This window comes from Mauremys mutica, chromosome 22 (assembly GCF_020497125.1).
Source record: "Mauremys mutica isolate MM-2020 ecotype Southern chromosome 22, ASM2049712v1, whole genome shotgun sequence".
Classification (NCBI taxonomy): Eukaryota; Metazoa; Chordata; order Testudines; family Geoemydidae; genus Mauremys; species Mauremys mutica.
Window position 1 is genome coordinate 19,322,199 of NC_059093.1, and position 11,872 is coordinate 19,334,070.

The window sequence follows — 11,872 nt, forward strand, 5'->3', positions numbered from 1 at the left end:
CCCCGGCTAGCCGCGTGCCCTGCCCCGGCTAGCCGCCGCGTGCCCTGCCCCGGCTAGCCGCCGCGTGCCCTGCCCCGGCTAGCCGCGTGCCCTGCCCGGGAGCAGATCCCCAGGGCTGCGAGTCAGAGCCTCTAGCCTGCCCGCCCGGCGCATACGGCCCCTCCTCCAACAAAAGGCCGAGTTTGAGCGCGAGAACTACGCTTCCCAGTGTGCACCGGGAGGGGGCGCGTGGGTAGATGGCCCACTTCCGCTTCCCGCGGTATGGGAAGCGCGCGTTGCCTGAGAAACCCGTTCGTCACTTCCGCTCTGAGAAGAGGCAGAAATTACAATTCCCAGCCTGCCCCGGGGCTCTTTCGCCCTCGCGAGCTCAGGTAAGGAAGGGTCCCGGGGTCAGCCTGACACCCCTCCCCCGCCACACACACACACCTTCTCATCCCCCCCCCGGCCCCAGCCCTGCGCCCCTCCCGCGGCTCCTAACGCGAACTCTTATGTCCCGAGGTCTCTGGGCCTGGCTCTGCTGCTTCCAGGGGTCTTGGGCACCACCACCGCCCCCCCGCCCCCCGCGTTCTACCTCTGCCCCGCCCAGCCTCTGGCAATCGGAGGAATTGGGGGGCGGGGGGGGGGGTCTCCTGCCTAAGGGGCTGGTGTAGGGCAGCGGTTCACTTGCCTACTCAAGTTTCCGATCTAGAAATAGCAGCGTGTCACAGCACTCGCTGACTGAACGTGGCTGATGATGTTCTCCTTTTTGTCACATAATTATAAAATACATCCACGAGAATGTAAACACTGCACTTACATGCCAGTGTATGATGTATAGAACAGTATGTACAAGTCATTGTACGGAAATTTAGTTCGTACTGACTTCCCTGCTGCTTTTTATGTAACCCAGGGGTTCTCAAACTGGGGGTTGGGACCCCTCAGAGGGGGTCACATGGTGGGTCGTGAGCTGTCAGCCTCCAGCCCAAACTTTGCTTTGCCTCCAGCATTTATAACGGTGTTAAATATATACAAAGTGTTTTCAATTTGTAAGAAGGGGTCACACTCAGAGGCATTTTAAAGGGGTCACCAGTACAAAATTTTGAGAACCACTGATATAGCCTGTTGTAAAACTAGGCAATTATCTAGATGAATTGATGTACCCCCTGGAAAACTTCTGCATACCCCCAGGTATACATATACTCTTGATTGAGAACCACTGATGATGGGGAACCCGGGCCCACCCTCTGTACTGGCTTCCAACCCAGTACCCTAGGAGGCTGGTTCAGTTTTGCTTACCTTGCATCAGCCTCAAGTCAGCTTCACTGGGTCACCACTTCCTACCATGGCCCCATGGGCAGGAGTCAGAGAGAGGAAGTCTCCTTTCAGGTGTAAAAGCAGCAACTGCTCCATGAAGGGTCAGTGCTGATGGAGCAATTATTGACACTTTCTCTATTCTCCTTTTCAGATTTTGCCCCATTTTCTCTTGAATTCTCCAATGTTAATTTAACAATCTCAGATTTGGGACATTTTCCCACCCATTTGACCTGCAGCAAATTTTCTTTCTTTGGGAAATTGTCCTGAATCATTCCCCAAATGAGAAGGGGCTTAATGGGTACAGCTTGCAGAGCCCTGAGACAGAGCTGCCTCTGGGGTGGAATGGGGTGGCCATTCTCTGCCAGCAACAAGGCAAGGAAGGGAACGGGAGGAAAAAGTCCCCAGTGAAGACTGTCCATCCCAAGGTTACACAGTCCTGGCTACTGCTACCCCCAACTGCCCAACGCAGCTCCCCCCAGCTGCCAGTCACTTGCCTGCCCCTGCTGCTGCCTCCTCCCCACTGTCAGGGGGTTTTCCTGCTTCATACTCTCCTCACTACCCTCTTAAAGCACCTCCCTGAAGGGCTCCCTGCTGCCCGTGTGAATGGTGTGGGTGGGTGGGGGGAATTATTACTGTCTGTTTATTGAACTTCCATGTACAATCCTGTCAAACTGTCCAACTACTCTCAATATAAACTGTCTTCCGAGCCAGGTGGATTTTTCTCATTATCAAATGTTCCTTTTTAGACTTATTTCTTCCCCAATTCTGAAAGATTGCTATAAAATATCCTGTGTGCAGTGCTGTACTAGCTATTATCCCAGGATATTAGAGGCTGCCCCATTTCTTATGAATCCTAACATGTTGTTAACTTTTTTGCTGGCAGCTATGCATTGAGTGGAGCTTTTCATTGATCTGTCTACAGCAACATGCAGATCCCTTTCTTGGGTTGTGTAGCCTATAGTATGTTCTGCTGACGCCGCTAGGTGTAATGCATGTTCAGTAGGGGTTTCTCCCCTCTTCCTTATTTGTATTTCCTCTCTCTACTAATGTTGGGGTGTGCTCCTGTAGGTTAGTGTATTAATGATCTTATCTTGGTGTCGTGTGTCAATACGTTGCCATGGCACTCATGTGGTCATACATTTGTGGATGTTCTATCTGAAAGCCAGGGTTAGCTCATGTTCCTCTGGTCGACTGGTGTCTTTATGGATGAAATTCCCCCTTAAATACTCTACTCCCAGTTCCCCAAACCTTAGGGGTGACCCTTAGTCCATTTATCTGTGCCAGAGTTCATAGACCTCAAGCCTTATGCTAACTGCCGATGCCAGTACAGGAGACAGGCCTGTGGGTTCCATGGATTACTGATGCATAAAAGAAATGCTAAAGCTAGCTATATGGGCTACAGTTGATAGTTAATTTACCACCCACTAGAGTTTATATGTAGCTCTAGTTTTTCTCTCCAATGTGCATTGCTTTGCATTTAGAAAGATAAGGTAGGTGAGGTAATATCTTTTATTGGACCCACTTCTGTTGGTGAGTAAGATACATTTCTGAATTTTACACAGATCTCTTTTTCAGGAGAATATCCTAAAACTTTCCCCTTCTTTCTCTCTAGTTATCTATTTCTAATTTAATATTCCCTGAGATTTTTTTCCATGTCTCACTAATAATACAATATTAACATAAAATATCCTGTGTTTGACCTTTTCTCAAATTTTTGAATGTTTCCCATTTTCTCTCAATTTGTCAAATAACAATATGAAATTCACTCATATTTTACCTCTTTACCTACTATTGACTATCGATATAAAATGCTTCACATTTTTTCACTTTCTGCTCTAATTTGTGAAAATTGATCCAAAATTCTCCAGATTTCCACCCTTTACTCTTTAATGACTTAACATAGACATCAGCTGTCAGATTTTGTTTTTCCATGTAATTATTAAATGTCTGCTAAAAAGCATCTCGTGTTTGGACGTTCCCATGTTTAGTTGTAGCAAGTTCTCCTATTTTGGAGGGAATTTGTTGCCTTAGTCCAGGGGTGGGCAAACTTTTTGGCCCGAGGGCCACATCTGGGTGGGGAAATTACATGCATGGCCAGGGCAGGGGGTTGGGGTGCGGGGGAGAGTGTGGGGTGTGGGAGGGAGTGCAATGTGCAGGAACGGGGCTCAGGGCAAGGGGTTGGGGCAGAGGAGGGGTGTGGGGCGTATGCAGGGCCGGATTAACTTTTTGTGGGCCTGGCGCCAAACATATTTGTGGGCCCCCATGGCGGCAATGTAGCATGGTGCAGGGTGGGGGGAGGGGGTCAGCCAGGGGCATGGCATGGCAGGGGTGGCCCAGCTCTGCCCAGCCCAGTGCGAGGGCACTATTTACAAACCAGCAGTTGACAGATACACAGTGGTCCGCCCATCCCTGTGCTGCCAGTATGCACCTTCCCCTCGGGGGCGAGCCCATGTTGTGCCACGCAGCCCTCCTGCCCAACACCGGAAACTCCCCCCCAACCCCAATTTCCTATGCCCAGCACCTCCCCTGACCCCCCCCCCGCGATAAATGCACAGCATCCTACACAACACCACCCTTGCCCAGCACCCCCACTCAACACACACAGATCTTTCCTGCTACTTCACTGCCCAGCTCCCTCCCTCCCAGAGACCCACTCCCTGCCTCCCAGCTGCACTCACTTGCCCTGCTGGGAGATTACTGTCTGCTGGGCTGAGCCAGCAGCACAGCCAGAGCTGGTCCCAGGGCCGGGAATCACTCCGGCCCCTCGGGAGTGGTGTGATCAGTCAGGCCAGGGCCTGGCCGGGCTCTCTCATGGCACACTTGCCTGGAGGGGCCTAGGCAAGCCCTCCACACTTTCACCCCCCCACACACACACATCTGGCTGAGACTGGCCAAGATTCTGCACCTGTCCTAGGCAGCTCAGCTCTGGGGAGACAGACAGTCCCACATGTAGTGGGAAGCAGAGACTGGCCAGAGCTGGAGGTGCTCTGTGTCCAGCCAGGAGGCAGAGAGGAGCAGGAGGGTGGGACCAGGGAGTGGAGAGGAGCCATTGGCCTGAAGAGTAAGTGATGGGCGGAGGGGAGCCAGCAGGCTCGTGGGGTCTTGGGACGCAGTGCAAGTGGAGCAGGCCGGGGCCCCTTCTGAGCATGGGCTCCATGGTAAACCCGGCACTGAGCATATGAGGGGGCTCAGGGCAGGGGGTAGGGGTGTGGCAGGGGTCTCAGGGTGGGGAGTTGAGGTGCAGGAGCGGTTCAGGCTCCAACCTGATGCTGCTTACCTGGAGTGGATCTGGGGTGGCAGCAGTGCGCATCGGGGCCAGGGCTGGCTGCCTGCCTGCCGCGGCCTGCAGTGCTCCGGGAAGCAGCCAGCACCACATTCCTGCAGCCCCTGGGTGGGGGGGGGCAGGAAGAAGGCTCCGGGCTGCTGCTCTTGCCACGCCTCCAGGTACCTCCCCCGATGTGCCCATTGGCCATTGTTCCCCGTTCCCAGCCAATGGGAGACGCAGGGGGCGGTGCCTGGAGGCAAGGGCAGTGTGAAGCCCTCTGGCCACCACCACCAGGGGCCATAGGGATGTGGTGTCAGCTGCTTTGGGGGCGGTGAGGGGCCCGCGGTGCCATGGGGGTGGCAATCCCACGGGCCAGATCCAAAGCCCTGAGGGGCTGGATCCGGCCCCCAGGCCGTAGTTTTCCCACCTCTGCCTTAGTCATTCTCCATCCTGGCGCTTGCAGGGAGTTAAATGGTGAACTTTCTCCTCTCATTTGAGACTCATTTCTTTCCCCCTTTCTCTTCATTAAAATATTTGCTGATGAAAGTGACGTGCCCCATATTTAATACACATCAAAGCCAGAGGCCTCCCCCTGTTTGCGGGGCTGGTGCCTCCCAGCTGCTCACAGGAGAGTTGGCTGGACCCTTTTCTTTTCCTCAGTGGGCACAGGGTGAGGGCTCAGTCTGTGCCTGGCTCCTTGCTGCCCAGGCTGTCCCCAGAGTGGCTGAGAATCTCCATGCTACTGTATTAGCCCCTCACTTTCCCCTCACCATGTTCACCAGCAGTATCCCAAACCCACATGACAAATGGTCTCCATGAGGTGCTGCTTCTCCCAGTGCTGAGATATAGTCGTCTTGGAGTGGGTTCCTATTGGCCATAATCTGCCAGTCACCAGGCATGGAAATTTCTTTAAAAATTTGGCTCCTCCATGCCATCCATTCTCCTGTTAAAGAAGTATCGCCCAGGGCTCCCCCCACCTGTGTGAATGGCTGGCAGGGGCTGCTGATAACTTCCTATCCATTTACCAAATACTGATATGAAATCACAACAGACTTTGTTTCTCTCCCCATTTTCAAAACTGGAGTAATTTCACGTTTTGGAGGGAAAACTGTTGCTGTGAATCCTCAGAAGAAGCGGGGGGGGAGGGGGATGAGGGAGGAGGAAAGGAGTCTGGCCTCATCCCTCCTGAGCCGTGTCTCTGGTCTCACTAAGACCGGTGTTAAGAGACCCTTCAAGGAAGAACATAGTGACTCCAGGTTAACATGGGAGCAAATAAAATCAGGATATGTCCCTGTGGGGAGGGGGGTTTCAGTTCTTGCTAAGGGTGGGTGGGGGGAGCCCTCAGTCTGACTCTCTCTCTCTCTCTCTCTCTCTCTCTCTTTCAGGATATTGGGGTTGAGCTTCCTTGGTCAGACGCTTCTGCTTGCATTGTGATCTGGGAGCCCAGACTGAGCAGCTGCTGCTTCCCTTGTGGGGTCTGGGCTTGAGAGTGACTGGGAGTGAAGCTTCCTTTGTGCTCAGGCAAGGTAAGGACTTTCTCCAGCTATAATTAGCTCCATGGGCCAGTCCTACGTTCTGTCCACACCAACATCTGAGCCAGAGACTCCAGGTGATTGATAGAAACCTCAGGGAACGCACTGGGGCTGGGCATGAAAGTGACGGCACGAATAGCCCCTCCTCACCCTACACCTCTCCTCCCCTTAGCAGTTGCAGGAGCCAATCCAGCCATAGGAGACTGAACACCCAGGAATGGCTATCTGTCCACCAGAGCGGGTGGGACAGGAGATGAGGAAACACAAGGAGAAAAAGAAGAGAGAGATTGATGGGGCAGTGGGAGAAATAATTGGGGAGAGAGATTCCCAGATCTCTGACTTGCCCACACACACTTACTGCAGCATCTTTGGGCAGATTGACATTCCAGTGAACAAGGGCAGGGAGAGGAAAAGCCAATTCCTGACTCAGCCTGTGCCCCCGGCTTTGGGAGTGTGCTGCCCTGGGGACAATGTCAGGAGAATTCCCCCAGAGTCACTCCTTTTGCTCTGCTCTTGTCTCGTATTTGGTTCCCTAACTTAGTTACTGGGAGGGTTTCAAAATGTCTCGGTTGTTTAGTGCTGGTGGGATGGGCTAGGTCAGTGCTGTAATAAAATGACCAACATTTCCTCAGAATAGAATCAGAGAACTGTAGGGCTGGAATGAACCATGAGGTCATTTAGTCCAGCCCTCAACACTGAGGTGTTTGTCCAACCTGTTCTTAAAAATCTTCAATGGTGGCGATTCCACAACGTCCCTTGGTAAACTTTTCCAGTACTGAACTAGCCTTTGTCACAACTGAGTCACATGGCTGGCTCAGATTCAATTTGTGATCCACTATAACCTCCAGATCCTTTTGAGTAGTACTGACCCCTAGCCAGTTAGTCCCTAGTTTGTAGCTGAACATTTGGTTTTCCTTCCTTAAGTGTAGTACTTTGCACTTGTCTTTATTGAATTTCATCTTGTTCATTCAGGTGAACTCTCTTTTTTTATAAAGGCCATTTTGAATTCTAATCCTGTTCTCCAACGTGTGTACAACTCTTCCCAGCTTGGTGTCATCTGAAAATTTAACAAGCACACTCTCCACTCCATTATCCAAGTCATTAATGAAAATATTGAGTAGTACCAGATCGAGGATTGGTTCCCGTGGGAGCGCATTAGATACATCCTCCCTGTTGGTCATTAATCCATTAATAATTACTCTTTGAGTACAGACTTTCAAGTACACCACATTTCCCTAGTTTGCCGATGAGAATGTCATGGGGTCTTCTGTCAAAAGCCTTACTAATATCAAGATATGTCCTGTCTACAGTGGCCCCTGGGTCCATAAGGCCAGTACCTCTGTTAAAGCAAGAAATTAGATTGGTTTGGCATGATTTGTATTTGATAATCTATGCTGGCTATAACTTATCACTTTAGGTGCTTATACACTGATTTCTTTCTAAGTATCTAAATTAGGCTTGACTGGTTCCCCAGGTCTGTATTGCTCCCCTTTTTGAAGACACGTTTTATGTTGGCCCTTCTCCAGTCTTGTGGCACCTCACCATCCTCCTGGAGTTGTCAAAGATCCTTGTTAACTGTTCCAAGATTGCTTCATCTAATTCCTCAGGTACCCCAGGATGAATTGCATTAGACCCTGCTGACTTTAATACATTTAACGTATGTAAATATTTTTTCAACCTCTTATTTCCCCATTGTGGTTTCTGTTCCTTCCCCCTCTTGGTTAAGAATAATTAAGTATCTGGTCACAGTTACCTTTTTTTTAGTGAATGTAAAAAGGCATTAAACACCTTTGTCTTCTTGATGTCATCTATTATTTGCTTTTCTTCTCTGGTAAGTAGAGGACCTACACTTTCCTTCCCCAGTCTCTTGCTCCTAATCATAGGATATCAGGGTTTGAAGAGACCTCAGGAGGTGATCTAGTCCAACCCCCTGCTCAAAGCAGAACCAATCCCCAGACAGATTTTTGCCCCAGATCCCTAAATGGCCCCCTCAAGGATTGAACTCACAACCCTGTGTTTAGCTAGGCCAATGCTCAAACCACTGAGGTATCCTTCTCCCCCCCCTGCATTTATAGAACCTTTATCTTATTGCCTTTTTTGTGTCACTTCCAAGGTGAGTTACTTCATTTTGAGAGTTAATCTTTCCGATTTTGTCCCCACATGCTTGTGCAATTCTTTTGTACTCCTCCATAGAAATTTGTCCATGATGCCACTTTTTATAGGATTTCTTTTTCTTTTCTGGTCATGAAAGAGCTTATGGTAGAGCTATATTGGCCACTTACTCTTCTTTCTGTATTTCCTTCACGTGATCCCTTGCTGCTGCTCCTTTAATATTGTCTCCGAGGAAGTGCCAGCCAGCTTTCCTTAACTCTTTTCTCCCTGTGAGATTTTATTCCCATGGGGCCTCACCTACCAGTTCTCCGCATTGGTTGAAGTCTGCCTTTTGGATGGCCATTGTCCTTATTCTGCTCCTCTCATGCCTTCCTTCTCATTGAACTGTGACATCAATCATTTTCATAGAATACCAGGGTTGGAAGGGACCTCAGGAGGTCATCTAGTCCAAACCCACCCCTCATTTTTGTCCACACTGCTTTCCACCTTCAGTTTCCTTACTCATTCCTTCATCTTCCAGTTACTGCTTCCATCCTTTCAAAGAGAACAGGTGGCCCCTGTACATTCCAAGAACTTATTGGACACTTTGTGTTTGGCTGAATTCCTTTTCTAACAGATGTCTGGGTAGATAAAGCCCCTGCTCCTCCATTACTGTGTTTTGAAATGTTCTGTCTGCATGACAGTCTAGAACATCCATGTGCAGGGAAAGATCCTGGGGAGAATTGTGCTGTGAAATGATTTCCTGTTCTGACATGTCCCCAATTTCCCTTTTTGCCCTAACAGGCTGCAGCGTAACATCCATGTTTTGCTCCAGCTCATTCTGTCCTTCCAGGGACCAGGGAAAAGAAATGGCTGCAGCGAAGCTATTTGAGGTAGGGCAGTTGCTGGTGGATTCCCTTTGGAGGGAGAAGGGCAGTAAATACAGAGGAGGTGGGCACTTCTGAGGGGGCTGGTCTGTAAGTGGGAGAGGTCAGGAAATACACAGGGTGGAGAAAGGGAGGGGTCCAGGATGTGATAAATCTGCTGAGATTTGTTTGCTGCGATGCCTAGATCTCAGCAACAGATCCCTGTGGTTTGTGGGTGGAAATTCCCTAATTAGTGAAGTAGGAAACACCACTGCGTAATCCCCCATCCCTGCACACACACCCCGGATTGGGCTAGGGAAACTTACCAGTCTTCAGTACTGGAGCCTGAACCTACTAGTCAGAGGCTGCTGTGGAGATAAAGGGGCACCCACCAGTGAGGCCTAGGGAAGATACCCCATCTCCTCCTATCCAGCTGCTGGCAATGAGGGTGTTGCAATTCACACTAGGGAGTTGTCCCTTGACCCTGCTGGGGGCTCCATCTCCTATATTAACCTCTGGCTAGTAGGTGAGTGGTGAATGTTAAGGCTCCTTCTCTCTCTCTCTCTCTCTGCTGGGAGGAGTGGGGGTGCTCTTTTTCTCCCTTCCCTTTGATGCTTTCTGGCTGCTGGGGTATGGGTGGAACTATGCTGCCTGCCTGCCTCCCACAGCTTCCAAGTGTTTGGCCCTCCTCCCCTGTGAGTAGTGGGGTTGTCAGTAGGCAGCAGGTACTGAGTAAGGGGCTCTTGTTCTTTCAGGGGCCAATGGCCTTCGAGGAGGTGGCTGTGTATTTCAGCAAAGAAGAGTGGGCTCTGCTGGACCCCGCTCAGAGAGCCCTCTACAGAGACGTCATGCAGGAGAACTATGAGAATGTGACCTCGCTGGGTAAGGATTCCTGTCCCCTCGGTTCTTAGAATGGGAAAGAAGAGTTAAGGTTCACAACACCCTCAATGCAACCTCAAATTGTGCCCTGTTTCAGCCACACTCCAACAGGCCAATGACACGTATACTAGCGCTTTGCCCTCCCCTGCTACAGAACACTTTGGGAAGAGAGCACAGGAGCAGGATAACACAAAGTCCAACATCTTCTCTTTGCTAAGGCAAAACTTGGCCCTGGTTATTGCCTCTGCAAGTGGTGATTGAAGGGGGGAGGGGAGGGCAGTTGGCTTACAGGGAAGTAGAGTGAACCAAGGGGGCGGGTTTTCATTAAGAAGAAACAAACAGAACTTTCACACCGTAGCCTGGCCAGTCATGAAACTTGACATGAAGTCATTGTTTCAAATTCATGCATTCTTTATTAATTAATCACAGAAATAGGGGGATAACTGCCAAGGTAGCCCAGGAGGGGTGGTGGAGGAGGGAAGGACAAGGCCATACTGCACTTCAAAACTTATTGAATGCCAGCCTTCTATTGCTTGGGCAGTCCTCTGGGGTGGAGTGTTTGGGTGCCTGGAGCCCCTCATGTTCTTGGGCATCTGGGTGAGGAGGCTATGGAACTTGGGGAGGAGGGCAGTTGGTGACACAGGGGCTGCAGTGCAGGCTGTGCTCTTGCTACCTTTCCTGCACCTCAACCATACGCCGGAGCATATCGGTTTGATCCTCTAGTAGCCTCAGCATTGCCTCCTGCCTCCTCTCATCACGCTGCCGCCACCTCTCCTCTTGATCCCGTTACCTCTCATCTCGTGCGTCCCTCCTGTCCTCACATTCATTTTGTGCTTTCCTGGACTCTGACATTGTTTGCCTCCACGCATTCTGCTGGGCTCTTTCAGTGCGGGAGGACTGCATGAGCTCAGAGAACATTTAATCGCGAGTGTGTTTTTTTCACCTTATCTGCATTCGCCTCTGGGACAGAGATGATAGTGGTAGCGTTGAAACATTTGCAACTGCAGGAGGGAAAAAAAGGGAGAGTTGGGTTGGCCATTTAAAAATGGGTTGGCCATTTAAAAGGAGGAGCTAAGGTTTTGGGGTTAACGTGCAGCACAAACCCAACTAATCCCCCCCCCGCACCCCACACACATCCAATTCTCTGGGATGATTGCTTCACCCCTCCCCCCACCGCATGGCTAACAGCAGGGATGATTTCTTTTCAGCCACAGGCATGCAGCCCAGCAGGAACAACCACCTCTGAATGTCCCCTTAATAAAATTCCCCTATTTCAACCAGGTGACCATGAATGATATCACTCTCTTGAGGATAACACAGAGAGATAAAGAATAGATGTTGCTTGACTGCATTCCAGTAGCTTTACTGGCCGCAAATACATCCCAAGTCTTCAGGGCAAATTAATCATTAAACACGCTTGTTTTTAAACCATGTATTATATTTACAAAGGTACCCTCACCAGATGGGCCTTCTCCGCCTTCAAGGTCTGGGAGCCCGGATTGGGAGGATAATGTATCCAGGGTGATAAACAGTTCCTGGCTGTCAGGGAGAACGGTTTCTCCACTTGCCTGCTGTGTGCTATCTTCAACTTCCTCATCATCTTCCTCATCCCCCAAATCCTCATTCTTGTTGCGTGAGACTCCCTTGCACGAGTCCACATACAGGTGTGGGGTAGGGGCACCCCCTAGAATTGCATACAGCTCATGATAGAAGCAGCATGTCTGGGGGCCTGACCTGAAGCGGCCATTTGCCTCTTTGGTTTTTTTGGTAGGCTTACCTGAGCTCCTTAAGTTTCACGCAGCACTGCTGCGGGTACCTGTTATAGCCTCTGTCCTTCATGCCCTTGGAGACTTTTTTCCAAATATTTTGGCATTTTGTCTTATGGAATGGAGTTCTGATAGCACAGATTGGTCTCCTGATACAGTGATCAGATCTAGTACCTCCCG

At 50.4% G+C, this 11,872-nt stretch overlaps 1 long non-coding RNA gene across 1 annotated transcript; it reads left to right on the forward strand.

Moving 5' to 3' along the window:
• Positions 1-239: 239 nt before the first annotated feature.
• Positions 240-9,862, forward strand: LOC123354937. Its single transcript, XR_006574970.1, has 4 exons — positions 240-371; positions 5,944-6,084; positions 8,986-9,074; positions 9,803-9,862. It is a non-coding gene; the product is annotated as an uncharacterized LOC123354937 (long non-coding RNA).
• Positions 9,863-11,872: the final 2,010 nt, after the last annotated feature.